This window comes from Schistocerca serialis, chromosome 8 (assembly GCF_023864345.2).
Source record: "Schistocerca serialis cubense isolate TAMUIC-IGC-003099 chromosome 8, iqSchSeri2.2, whole genome shotgun sequence".
In the NCBI taxonomy this organism is placed as follows: Eukaryota; Metazoa; Arthropoda; class Insecta; order Orthoptera; family Acrididae; genus Schistocerca; species Schistocerca serialis.
Window position 1 is genome coordinate 373,809,133 of NC_064645.1, and position 13,091 is coordinate 373,822,223.

A 13,091-nucleotide genomic window follows, 5' to 3' on the forward strand; every position below is an offset into this window, starting at 1 on the left:
TACGGTGTGGTCGTGTTTTTCATGGAAGGGGCTTGCACCCCTTGTTGTTTTGCGTGGCACTATCACAGCTCAGGCCTACATTGATGTTTTAACCACCTTGTAAGTGTACTGTCATATCGCTGGTTTAGTTAAGGAGTATCTTAGCGGGCAGCCGCGTCTAGACAGTCGAGCGCGGGACACGGAACTGATACGTTGTGTAGTGTGTAGCTCTGCATGTGAGAGGCATTGTCAGTATGGAAGTTGGAGTGTTGCTAAAAGAGCTATTATAGTAAAGTGATGATATGGAAATGGTTCAGAGGAGAGTGCGTCAAGAAGTAATTAAAAATAAGCAGTACCGTCAATAACGTATTTATCTATCCTCTCGTTGCGTGTCGCACAGCATCGATCATCCGCGCCGTGTTCGGTCTCCCGGTATGAACCGGTGTGAATCAGTAAGAATTAGTTACCATAAAAGAGTGCAGTTAAGTGCCAGAGTCTTGTAGCGAGCGTGAGGACGTGCGTTCAGTCATCGCGTTCCGCATTTATCAACAATAGCCGCGCCCTGACGTTTCCGCGCACACTCGTACAACTGTGAACTGAACTGAAAAATTTAGCTTTACGAACAGTGTTATATCATTACTAGTGACAAGGAGGACTATTACCAGGTATCTGCATGTGTGACGAGCTTAAGAACTTTCGTTCGATCGTTCGACTTCCGCATCATCAACAATCACCCGCGTCGTGTCGGTTACGCGTACGCTCGTCCGAATGATATTTTGGACTGTTAATCATCAAGATTGTTAATTGGAATAAACATTTACGACTTAGAATATAAACAGTGCAACCTGTTATTCCTTATCGTCTCAGAATATAGATGTTCATACCAGACGTAGGACAGTGTTGTGTTTGACGCTGAGTGGCTCCCCTAAACCCGCTTGCATATTTCGATAGATAATTTCAGGCAAGCCAGCGGCAGTGTGGAGCAGAACAGTACGACCGCCGCGGGAATATCAGGTACGTAGTGTGGACAGGGCGCACGGTCGAAACGACAAACAGTTTAAAAGTACCCCCCACCCATTTGTACTCGCGGGTGTGTTACAACCTTCTTGCTTCCTACTGTTGAAGAGGGATTCTGGGATGGCGATTGCATCTTCTAACACGATCGTGCACTTGTTCATAATGTACGGCCTGTGCGGCGTGGTTACACAACAATAACATCCTTGTAAAGGACTGGCCTGCACAGAGTCCTCACCTGAATTCTACAGAACACCTTTGACATGTTTCGGGACGCCAACTTCTTGCCAGGCCTCACCGACCGACATCGATACCACTCCTCAGCGCAGCACTCCGTGGACGATGGTCTGCCATGCCCGAAGAAACCCTCCAGCACCTGACTGAACGTGTGCCTGCGAGAGTGGAAACTGTCATCGGGGCTAAGGGTGGGCCAACACCATATTGAATTCTTGCAGTACCGATGGAGGGCGCCACGAACTTGTATGTCATTTTCAGCCAGGTGTCCGGATATTTTTCATCACATAGCTGTAGGTCTCCTACGTTCTAGATTCACTGATTTGGCTGAGAGTGTAGCGAAGAAAATTATACTCTGTTGGATAGATATACTTCGTCTTTCTGTAAAAGGTCATGTCTTCTCTTTTTTTCCTAGCATATTTTGTTATTAAGAGAATATGACATTGTTGAATAAATAAATAAATATGAACTGTTCTGTGAGAACTGTTTCGTACATCCCAGTGTCCTTATAAAACTAAATAATTACAAATGTGGTGCAACTTTTCAGTTATTGTCTATTTTTGCGGCACTGTTGTAAAAAATATGTTAAAAACCAATGCAAACTTTAGTATTCGTACTCATCCGATATCGCAGTCGGAAATGTCGCTTGCTGGCCACATGAAGAGCTGCTACCCGGGGTGGGGTGGGGGCGGTGATAAAAACGAGAATGAGTGTCGCAACTGTTATGTTAGACTGTGGTAAATTTCATAAATGAAAGTGTAAATAGTCTTTCGAAGAGCAAATATTTTCCCTTATCGGCGTAAAAGCCTTCGTATCAAGAAATATTTTGTGCAGCATGCAATCTAAAGCAACATGTGATCTATTTCATAGTTCAAGCTAATATCATATCAAATTTCAGTGGAATAGTTTCAGCAGTTTAGACGTCAAAAATTATCAGGCATAGTTACTTTCGCATCTTTAATATTAATAGAGGTTTCTGGTTCCCTTTCTCACTGTATCAGCATCCGATGGCGTTGCTGCTATTGACTCAGTGCGGCGAAAGATCGAGCAGTCGTTACAGGCGGCGCTGTCTGCCATGCGAGTGTTGCATCAGAGCTCCAACAGCACCACGCATATCCCAGCAATTCAGCCAGCGCAACTTGGTGATGCAGAAATCCTCATTGTAGTCACAGAAAATACGATTTGTTGACAATCGGCAGACCGCTGCGTATAATGAAAAGCCCTTTATATCAGGAAAAATTCGAACACAAGGTCTCCAAAACGCTGTGAGTGGAGGTACATGGCTTACGCGGCTGTCAGTCTCTCTATTGTATTTGTTGCTCCCAAACAAGTCGTCGCTCAGAACGCTGTAACGTTTAGTGTTGCTTCAGTAGCCGTTTCTAGTGGAGCTCCCGGCATTTGCCACCGCCAAGAGCAAATTTCGAGCAGTTACTCAGCTCTTAAGAGCAAAAGGATATGAAATTCAATCGACGTACGTGCAGGGAGAGCCCTTCATGGATGTCAAAAATTCCATCTCGTGTGTTTACTGGTCAGACTAACATTCAGTAGGAAGAAAGAAGCGTGAGTTCGCAAATTTGCGACGATATAATAGCGAAGATTGATGCGCAAAAATCTGAGGATCACTCGTGACTATCACTGTGTTTCAGTTTATGTGTATAACGGAACTTTTCTCTTCGACCAAATGCAAATATTCATAGTATGCTGGCTAGTGGTAGCAACTGAGTTGTACTATCGAAGTGGGGGGAGAGGGGTGGTAACTGATGGCTGCTAGAAGCATGGTAAATTCTTGCAGTTCTTAGGAGACCTGTAAGCAACTCCTGTGGTGCGCTGAGGAACAGGAAGTTGAGTATTGGTGCTCGCCCTCTTCACGTCAACAGTAGTCTCACAGTGCCCATAAAACTGTCGAGCTCTTGCAACAGTTTCGGTGGGACATCACCACCCACCAATCCCAAACTACGTACTTGGTGCCATTTATTTCCTCTGCCGAAGGGACGACGACGAGTTGTAATATTTGGTTCATTCATTCTCAACGAAATGGCGGAACACTGATATGATATGGGTATACAAAAACTATCCTTCCATGTACAAAAGTGTATCGATCGTAACAACATTTTTGTGGAAAATTGAGCAATGCCTGTGTTTCAGACTGACGAGTTAATTATTGTTCATTAACGTTTCCATTTATATTAAACATGCTGTCATAACTTAAGATCACCAACATACATCTCGTGCCACCATCTTAACGACCGTTCTGTTTAATCATAGTGAAGTCAGTTTTGTGCTGACATCGAAAGCATGGCCTATTATACGTGGGTCTGCAACCATTTTGTGACTCTGATGCTTTTCAGTTCATCCGGTGGGAAGTTAAAATCCATATCCTTCTAAAGTACAGCTTCTCTTCCTCATGTGAAGGTGGTCGATACAAGCGAAACCAGCAGAAGGTAAATAATAAATTTGCATCGCCGTTGGCAAACATGCAATAGTTCAAGTTCCTGACGGCTGTAGCGAGTAATCTTATTAAAATTTTGAATGTTAGTCTTATATCGAAGCAGTGATTAATGTACTTGTTACTTTTTCACGGAATAAAGGAACAGAATGAGTTAAATCATATTTCTTTTGGACTTTAACAAAGACTAAGTGAGAACTCAAGATACCCGAAATAGTTTTTCTCTAGAACAGCTGACATTAGAAAAGAAGGAAGGAACGAAAAATTCAGAGTAATGGCAGAATAAAGAGTACGACGTTGTGCTGTAAAGTACTGCCTTCAAATTCTTTGGAAAACTGTTAAAGCTTTTTAAATGAAACAATAAATGATTGACTTTCTACAACTTTATTCTACACGTCTACATATTTTTTTCTCAACATAGTCATCCTGGCGATGAATACATTTCTGCCAACGAGAGGACAGTTTATTGATACTGTCACCTTAGAACGATTGAGTAAGTTGACGCAGCTACACCCACATTTCTGCTTGTACTGCTTCTTCACTGTCAAAGTGTAATCTTCGAAGGTATTCTTTATGTTTTGGATAGGCATGAAAGTCAGATGGTGTCAAGTCGTGGCAGCATCGAGAATAATCGGTAACAGTGATACCAAGGCGTCGGTTGGTTGTACATGCCACAGTATTCGTGTGTGGCCCTGCATTGTCGTGCTAAAGGTGCTCCATGTGTGACTGAACTCTTCGAATTCGAAACTCAATTACAGCACGCTGTTGGTCACACGCCGGCATGCTTCGTTACACACCGACATGAAGAACAAAGATGTAAAATATTTATATCGTTTGTTTTATTTAAAAATCCTTAACAGTTTTCTCATAATAACTTTTGACGTATTATTTTTCAACACGCTCTCATGTGTGCTACCCTAAACGAGAGAACATCACAAAACGGTTTAGTCTTTCAAATGTGTTGCAAATGAATGGGCGGGGTCGGTCTTCACAGATTTCCGCAAAACGTCCGACACTGCAACACATATCGACTCATTATGAGTCGTCTCTTCTTAAGTATGCCATTTGCTGCAAGTCTTTTTATCGCATAGAATAAAATATGTTATCTTCGATGGCAAAATAATGTAGGCGTGTAGCAATCGAGTGCTGGCATAATACGAGTGCTACTGGATTCAGTATACGTAACAGTTCATTGGGTAGGATCGGTAACAGTCTGCTATTTTCCATTAAAATGTTATTTTCTACCGCAAGGGAAGGCGTTGTAGAGAAATGTGGAAAGCTTCAAACATTTCCAATTTATTGAGAAATCGATCTCTTTAAACCTGAATAAATGTAAGAAATTGCCCGTAACAAAAAGGAAAGGTTCGATAAAAACTACAAAATTAGTGGCAACCGTCTGGAGTATTTCGCACTGTTTGAGTAAACAGCGGCAGTACTACGAAGCTATTCGAAAACAGATGAGGACTTTACATTAACAGTAACAATGGCGAGTGTACTGTCTCAAGGTTAACAGTTCCCAACAAAGAAACGTGACAACGGCCATCGAAAGAACCAGCGGAAAAGAGTTCTAGTACGATCGTAATTGATCAGCGCAGTCGTAACACAAAAGTAACAGATTTACGCAGCAAATTTCAAAGTAAATATCTGAAAAATGACTACTTTGTATTTGCGAAGCTCTGTTGGCCAAATTTAGAGAGCTGGTAGTAGAAGAACGGCTACATTGTCGCCATATGAAAGAGGAATGCGGTGCATACGAACACAAGTAGAGATTAATACTCTTCCCGATCGATACTCAGGTCGTATATGACAAAAAGTACCCTCCTTCATGCACTGCTCACTGGCTTGTGGGGTACGAAAGTACATTTTGGTTGAGTGGACAATACGAAAAGCCTCGATCAGCACAAAGAGCTATTATCTGTAAAGAAGTTCAGTAGCGAAGAATTTAAAGGGATGGCTTATCGATTCCCTTGTCGTTGCGGTCTTATGCAGTTTAGCAGATTTACATGGCAGAGATCAAAATCCTACGAATATCAACTACTGTCAACCGTTCTAATTATTCTGAAAAATTTCGGCCGTTAACGCACCGCCAGGAGCTATGAGCAGTTTTTATAAAATGATAGGCACGACAAAAGCCGTTTAATGACATTCCGATGGCTCCATGCGTTCCACCCGCTGTCTAGTTTATTTGAATTGCAGAGCTGCTTTTATTATTAGCTTCGATTTATTCCATTTGTTGTTAGACAATTGAGAGAGATAATTCAATTCACTCAGAGTATTTACGCGTCGCCGTGTGCGTGCGCGCCAGATCGCCATTATGCAACTGAAAGCGAATTCCTCTCAGATGCCGCTATATATTGTCAGTTATCTTTCCTGTCTCCATCCCAAATCTCAGCTAAACAGACACGGCTCACTGAAACCCGAAATCCAATTTAACGAATCGATATTGGCTTCACCAGGCAAACGGAAGAAGCGGAAGGTACGTATTTTATTAGTAAGCGCTGGCCAATTGCGTCCGTTTTTGGGTTTCATGTTTTACCTTTGTACATAAAGGAGTATGTCACTAAACATATGAACAGTGAATAAGGTTTCTGCACTATGATGTGCATGCACACTTCCAAAGACAAAGAAAGAGACTTTTGTAAAAACAAAAAGCTATTGCCCGGCCTGCGTTGCATTTCCTCTGTCATTTGTTTTGTAATTTATTGCAAGTAGATACGTATAAACGGATCCTACATCAGTGTAAAAAATAAAATCATTGCGTTATATCTATATCAGTTTCTTCAAGTGCTTTGGGATACATATTATCTTTGGTCTTTCCATCTTGTGCAGAATCAAATTTATGCGTGTCCCACTGGTCACCATGCAACATTTAATGTAAAAAGCATTTGTTTTTCCAGATTTAATCCACACGCTTTAAGTGATTTTGTGCTTTGCTGATTCTCACTGAGAATGCTAAGCGAACGGGGAACTGTAACCGTTCGAAATGGAATGGCAAGTCCCTGGGAACGGCAGGACATACGTGCAACAAGCAAATACTCCCAGTTTCATTAGCAACTCAGCATTGCTCCCTGGTTCCACTGCATAATAGAGGTGGATTAATTTTGCGGAAAAGAATTATTGGATATGAAACTTCCTGGCAGATTAAAACTGTGTGCCCGACCGAGACTCGAACTCGGGACTTTTGACTTTCGCGGGCAAGTGCTCTACCATCTGAGCTACAGAAGCACGACTCACACCCGGTACTCACAGCTTTACTTCTGCCAGTACCTCGTCTCCTACCTTCCAAACTTTACAGAAGCTCTCCTACGAACCTTGCAGAACTAGCACTCCTGAAAGAAAGGATATTGCGGAGACATGGCTTAGCCACAGTTTGGAAGGTAACCTACAATAAAATTTCAATCACGTTCAGGCAGTTATTTGTTTATTCATGACTTATATCTAAACTGAAGATAGCGAAATAATTGAGAACAAGGATTAAAAAGACATGTTCATGTCTGATAAGGAGTATTCTCGTAATTTATGCGAGGAGAAAATCTCATTACAGTAAAACGCATCGTGAAGCCATATTATTATAAAATAGCATTCATTTTACAATTAATTATTGAATCTAAAGACAGAAGCGCAGGAAAGTTGGGAGTTTTGGGTGGGGAGAAGCTAAATTGTAAAAGAAAAACGGAAAAATGAAATGAACGACAACAAATACGAAACAGTAGCATAAAATGCGGAGAAAGCGACACACTAAATTCGAAAAGAAAAGCCACTACATGAATAACGAATATCTTCAAAAATAAAAAATTCTGGAATCCATAACTAGAATTATACTATAAAGGTAAATTTCTGTTACAGATTCGGACCGCTCCATGACTGATATGTAAATTAATTTTGCTGTTGTATGCACTCAAACGTAATAGCATTTCTACATTTGTAAGTGCTCTCTAAAACTACTGCGGTGTAAAAAAAAATTGGAATCGGTAACTAGAACTGACCGTTTATGTAGATCAATTGTAGTTACCGATTCGAAAATTAGTAACTTTTTTGCAGTACTTCAGAGAGGAATTACAAGTGCATAAATCATACTAGCTTACATTTTAGTGCACACATGTGCTGAAAAAACAATCTAATTAACGAATCATCGAATGGCGTAATTGAAGGTCAATTGTAATTATTGATTCCTGCTATTCGATGGTTCATAATTTTGGACATATTTGCAGTAAATCTGTGAGCTATATTTTTGTAGGATTTTTATATTTCTTACTAATTTCAGAACAACTGCAAAACCTAATAAATACTAGGTAAATTTTCCGAATTTTTCTTTTTTTCATAGAGAGAGTAATATCATACGTAGCAATCCTGTAAGACTTTAATGCACACACTTGTTGTTGAAACGGTGTAAATAACGAACAGTGGAATGGTTGGAATCGGTAACTAGAATTAACGTATGGTATATAGGTCAATTCCAGTTAACGATTCCATTATTTAGGCCCTACTTTTTGTCAATTTTCGTTACTTGCATACTAGTCCCGTTTGATTTAACAATTAGTATTAAAAGATAACACTATTTCACAATATTGTGACTCCATCGTGCGCTATACTGTACAGGATTTAAAGGTTCTCTGTGCTTTTCTTACTCGCATAAATTACAATAGTAATTTATTTCAGACATGTATACTTCTCTTTTTCTGTTCTTACTTATTTTCGTTACTTTTAATTCTTGTCGATGTAATTTGTGGCTAACTAATTAATCACGTTGAAAGGTGGCTACACTGAGTCACAGCTCCAGAGATTGCGCCAAAGAGTTTCATTCCGCCGCCTCCACTGGCAGTGCTTGTTCAGAAGTTGTGGTGGTTAGTGCTTTGCTGAGAGGATGTTGATAGCTGTATTATTTGAGGCCATGTCGTGTGCAGTTGTTATGATGAGCTAGACAGTTGATGTTGTTCGAATGGAGCTGTAATGATCAGAGTATTTTTAATCAATATATATGAAGGTAAAAAACATTTTTTTTATTTTTTTCGCGGGCAAGTGCTCTACCATCTGAGCTACCGAAGCACGACTCACACCCGGTACTCACAGCTTTACTTCTGCCAGTACCTCGTCTCCTACCTTCCAAACTTTACAGAAGCTCTCCTACGAACCTTGCAGAACTAGCACTCTTGAAAGAAAGGATATTGCGGAGACATGGCTTAGCCACAGTTTGGAAGGTAACCTACAATAAAATTTCAATCACGTTCAGGCAGTTATTTGTTTATTCATGACTTATATCTAAACTGAAGATAGCGAAATAATTGAGAACAAGGATTAAAAAGACATGTTCATGTCTGATAAGGAGTATTCTCGTAATTTATGCGAGGAGAAAATCTCATTACAGTAAAACGCATCGTGAAGCCATATTATTATAAAATAGCATTCATTTTACAATTAATTATTGAATCTAAAGACAGAAGCGCAGGAAAGTTGGGAGTTTTGGGTGGGGAGAAGCTAAATTGTAAAAGAAAAACGGAAAAATGAAATGAACGACAACAAATACGAAACAGTAGCATAAAATGCGGAGAAAGCGACACACTAAATTCGAAAAGAAAAGCCACTACATGAATAACGAATATCTTCAAAAATAAAAAATTCTGGAATCCATAACTAGAATTATACTATAAAGGTAAATTTCTGTTACAGATTCGGACCGCTCCATGACTGATATGTAAATTAATTTTGCTGTTGTATGCACTCAAACGTAATAGCATTTCTACATTTGTAAGTGCTCTCTAAAACTACTGCGGTGTAAAAAAAAATTGGAATCGGTAACTAGAACTGACCGTTTATGTAGATCAATTGTAGTTACCGATTCGAAAATTAGTAACTTTTTTGCAGTACTTCAGAGAGGAATTACAAGTGCATAAATCATATTAGCTTACATTTTAGCGCACACATGTGCTGAAAAAACAATCTAATTAACGAATCATCGAATGGCGTAATTGAAGGTCAATTGTAATTATTGATTCCTGCCATTCGATGGTTCATAATTTTGGACATATTTGCAGTAAATCTGTGAGCTATATTTTTGTAGGATTTTTATATTTCTTACTAATTTCAGAACAACTGCAAAACCTAATAAATACTAGGTAAATTTTCCGAATTTTTCTTTTTTTCATAGAGAGAGTAATATCATACGTAGCAATCCTGTAAGACTTTAATGCACACACTTGTTGTTGAAACGGTATAAATAACGAACAGTGGAATGGTTGGAATCGGTAACTAGAATTAACGTATGGTATATAGGTCAATTCCAGTTAACGATTCCATTATTTAGGCCCTACTTTTTGTCAATTTTCGTTACTTGCATACTAGTCCCGTTTGATTTAACAATTAGTATTAAAAGATAACACTATTTCACAATATTGTGACTCCATCGTGCGCTATACTGTACAGGATTTAAAGGTTCTCTGTGCTTTTCTTACTCGCATAAATTACAATAGTAATTTATTTCAGACATGTATACTTCTCTTTTTCTGTTCTTACTTATTTTCGTTACTTTTAATTCTTGTCGATGTAATTTGTGGCTAACTAATTAATCACGTTGAAAGGTGGCTACACTGAGTCACAGCTCCAGAGATTGCGCCAAAGAGTTTCATTCCGCCGCCTCCACTGGCAGTGCTTGTTCAGAAGTTGTGGTGGTTAGTGCTTTGCTGAGAGGATGTTGATAGCTGTATTATTTGAGGCCATGTCGTGTGCAGTTGTTATGATGAGCTAGACAGTTGATGTTGTTCGAATGGAGCTGTAATGATCAGAGTATTTTTAATCAATATATATGAAGGTAAAAAACATTTTTTTTTATTTTTTTTTAAATTTCCTAACTAACAATGCCTCTTGGTCACAGGTTCAGTCAACAAAGCATCTGCTTGTGTTCATGTATTAGACTGTAATTTGGGTTTCTATGTGCAATTATAGAATTTCAGTTTTATTTAATTAATTCAGTGTAAATGGTATTTAAAATATCTTGTCTTATTGAGGAAGAACTGTGACAGATGTGTACGTTGAATTACACTTCCACACACAGAACAGTTACCCTTGTGCTTTGTTGTTCGTAGTTGTTGTTTCGTAGCTTTTATAGTTGCTGGGGACTTAATTCATTAATTGTGTTAACAGAAGTTTCCTTTCATTCTTTGTTGTTATTCTATGCAGTCAGATTGCGTACTAATACTAGTCAGGGCCAACCGGTTACGAGACTGCGTAACCGGACAGACAGCGACAAAAATTAAAAATATTTGCATTATATTTAACTAAGCCCCCATGCACGTGGCGACTGCTGCTTAGGATCATCCCTTGGAATTCTTTTGATAGTAAAAATAGCAGACAGTAGTATTGTTGTAGTAATTTGTAGTTTAGTAATTGTAGTCCATATTGCATGTGTAGGTTTGGTAATTGAACATTTGCAGTTGTGTTGTCATTCTTCTAATGGTATTTTTGCAGAATTTAATTTTTGATGTCTTGTATACGCGTTTGACAATTTTGTGCAATTATGAAGAATTCAATTGTTCGTTAATCGTGTTTGAGGGAGGCATTTCGTGTGGATGGTATTGTTGGTGATAAAGTATCATATTGTGTGTAATTTTCGTATATTGACGAGTTTTGTATGTATTGTAAATGACTACGTGATCAACGAAAAAATCAAAAATGATGGATAGGGAGAATGACGAAAATGTTAACATGGCGAAATCGCCAACACAGGAGAACAATATGATGAATAATGAAGTAGAAAACAATTTAGTAAGTCGGGAAAATAGTCCGGAACCAGTTCAAAATTTTTCTCAATCAAAAAATTCACAGAATACGAGATTAACGATAGAAGATTCTGAAATAGTATCGAACACAGATAGCTTTACAGCTATGACGAAGGAAGCTGGTTTTGCGGGAAATGTTAGGGGTGAAAAGAATTTCGAACCAATTAGTATGGAGCAGTTGATGAGTGCAATGTTAAATTTGGGATCTGAATTAAAAACAGTGGGATCACAAATAGGAACAATTAAAACTGAGCTGGGAACAATGGAAACACGGTTAGACTCACAAATAGGAACAAATAAAACAGAGATGGAAACAATGGAAACACGGTTAGACTCACGAAAAGGACATGTTTCAAAAATATGAAAGATGAATTAAAGAAAGAAATTAGAGAAGTACAACCGATTATGAATGCTCACAATAACAGATTAATTTCAATAGAAATTAGACAAAAGGAACAGGATAGAGAACAGGAAGAAAGAGATCGCATGATGGTACAAAAATTTTCAGAGTTAAATTTGCAACGTGCACACGATAAGGAAGAAATATTTGAGAGAATCGAGGAATCCGTACCAAATGACAGAATAAATAACCTAACACAACAATATGAACAGTTAACTACTAACTGTATTAATACTGAAACCTGAGTCGCGACACTTACGGAAGACGTAAATAAACAGAAAGAAAAAATAGGTGACTTATCGAAAAGAGTTGAGGAGATTTCCGATAAATTGACAAATCTTAGTTTAAATGGGGACAGAAATTCAGATGATACAGCTCCATTGCCATTTGCAGAAACCAAAGAGTACCAGAACATAAATAAACATGTTGAAAATCAGGGAAAATTTAATGAACGCGTTAAAAGGGAATTTGAGGCATTACGAAAGCAAGTCAAACAAATTGAAAGCGACATCGTAGGAAAAGATGGTAGAAGAAATTTGGAATCACCGATAGCAGAGGGCTTTGAAGAAAATAATTTATTTCATTTACGAGAAGCAACAAGAGAACGCCAGGCGCGTGAACTTGACAATAATCGACATTGGGACTGGGACAGATGCGGTAGGTCTTTATCGCCACGAGGCGAAAACTTTGACTATAAACACTATTTAACTGTTCGGAAATTTAAGATCTTTCGCAATTCTAAGAATGACATACATCCATGTTCATGGTTAGATCAATTTATGTACGCACTTCCACCAAATTGGGCACAAAGTCACAAACTGGAATTTATGTGTGGCTATTTATGTCCTCAAGGAATTCACTACACTAAGTGAATGTGTGCCGCAGCGTGCACAGGGCCCCGAGCTGTATTGGTGCTATTTCCCTTTTAGTTTTCTGCACCGCTGCCTACTCTTTTACTATTCTTTGTATCTATCAAAACAACTCTTCAACTATCAATCTATGTAGAAAAGGAGTCGGTAAAGAATGACCGGATTTGTCTATTTTACCAAAAGTAATTTCGGAAATTACCGTTTGGACTTACTGTATCTTCAGCAGCATTCATTCGTGGTTGAAATGAAATTTTACCTGTTTATCTTCGTGACAATATTACTTCATATGTTGACGATATTCTTATTGCTAAACGTTCTTGGAGTGAGCATAACAAAATTTTGGGTTCATTATTACGTATTTTTGCCAGAGTTGGCAT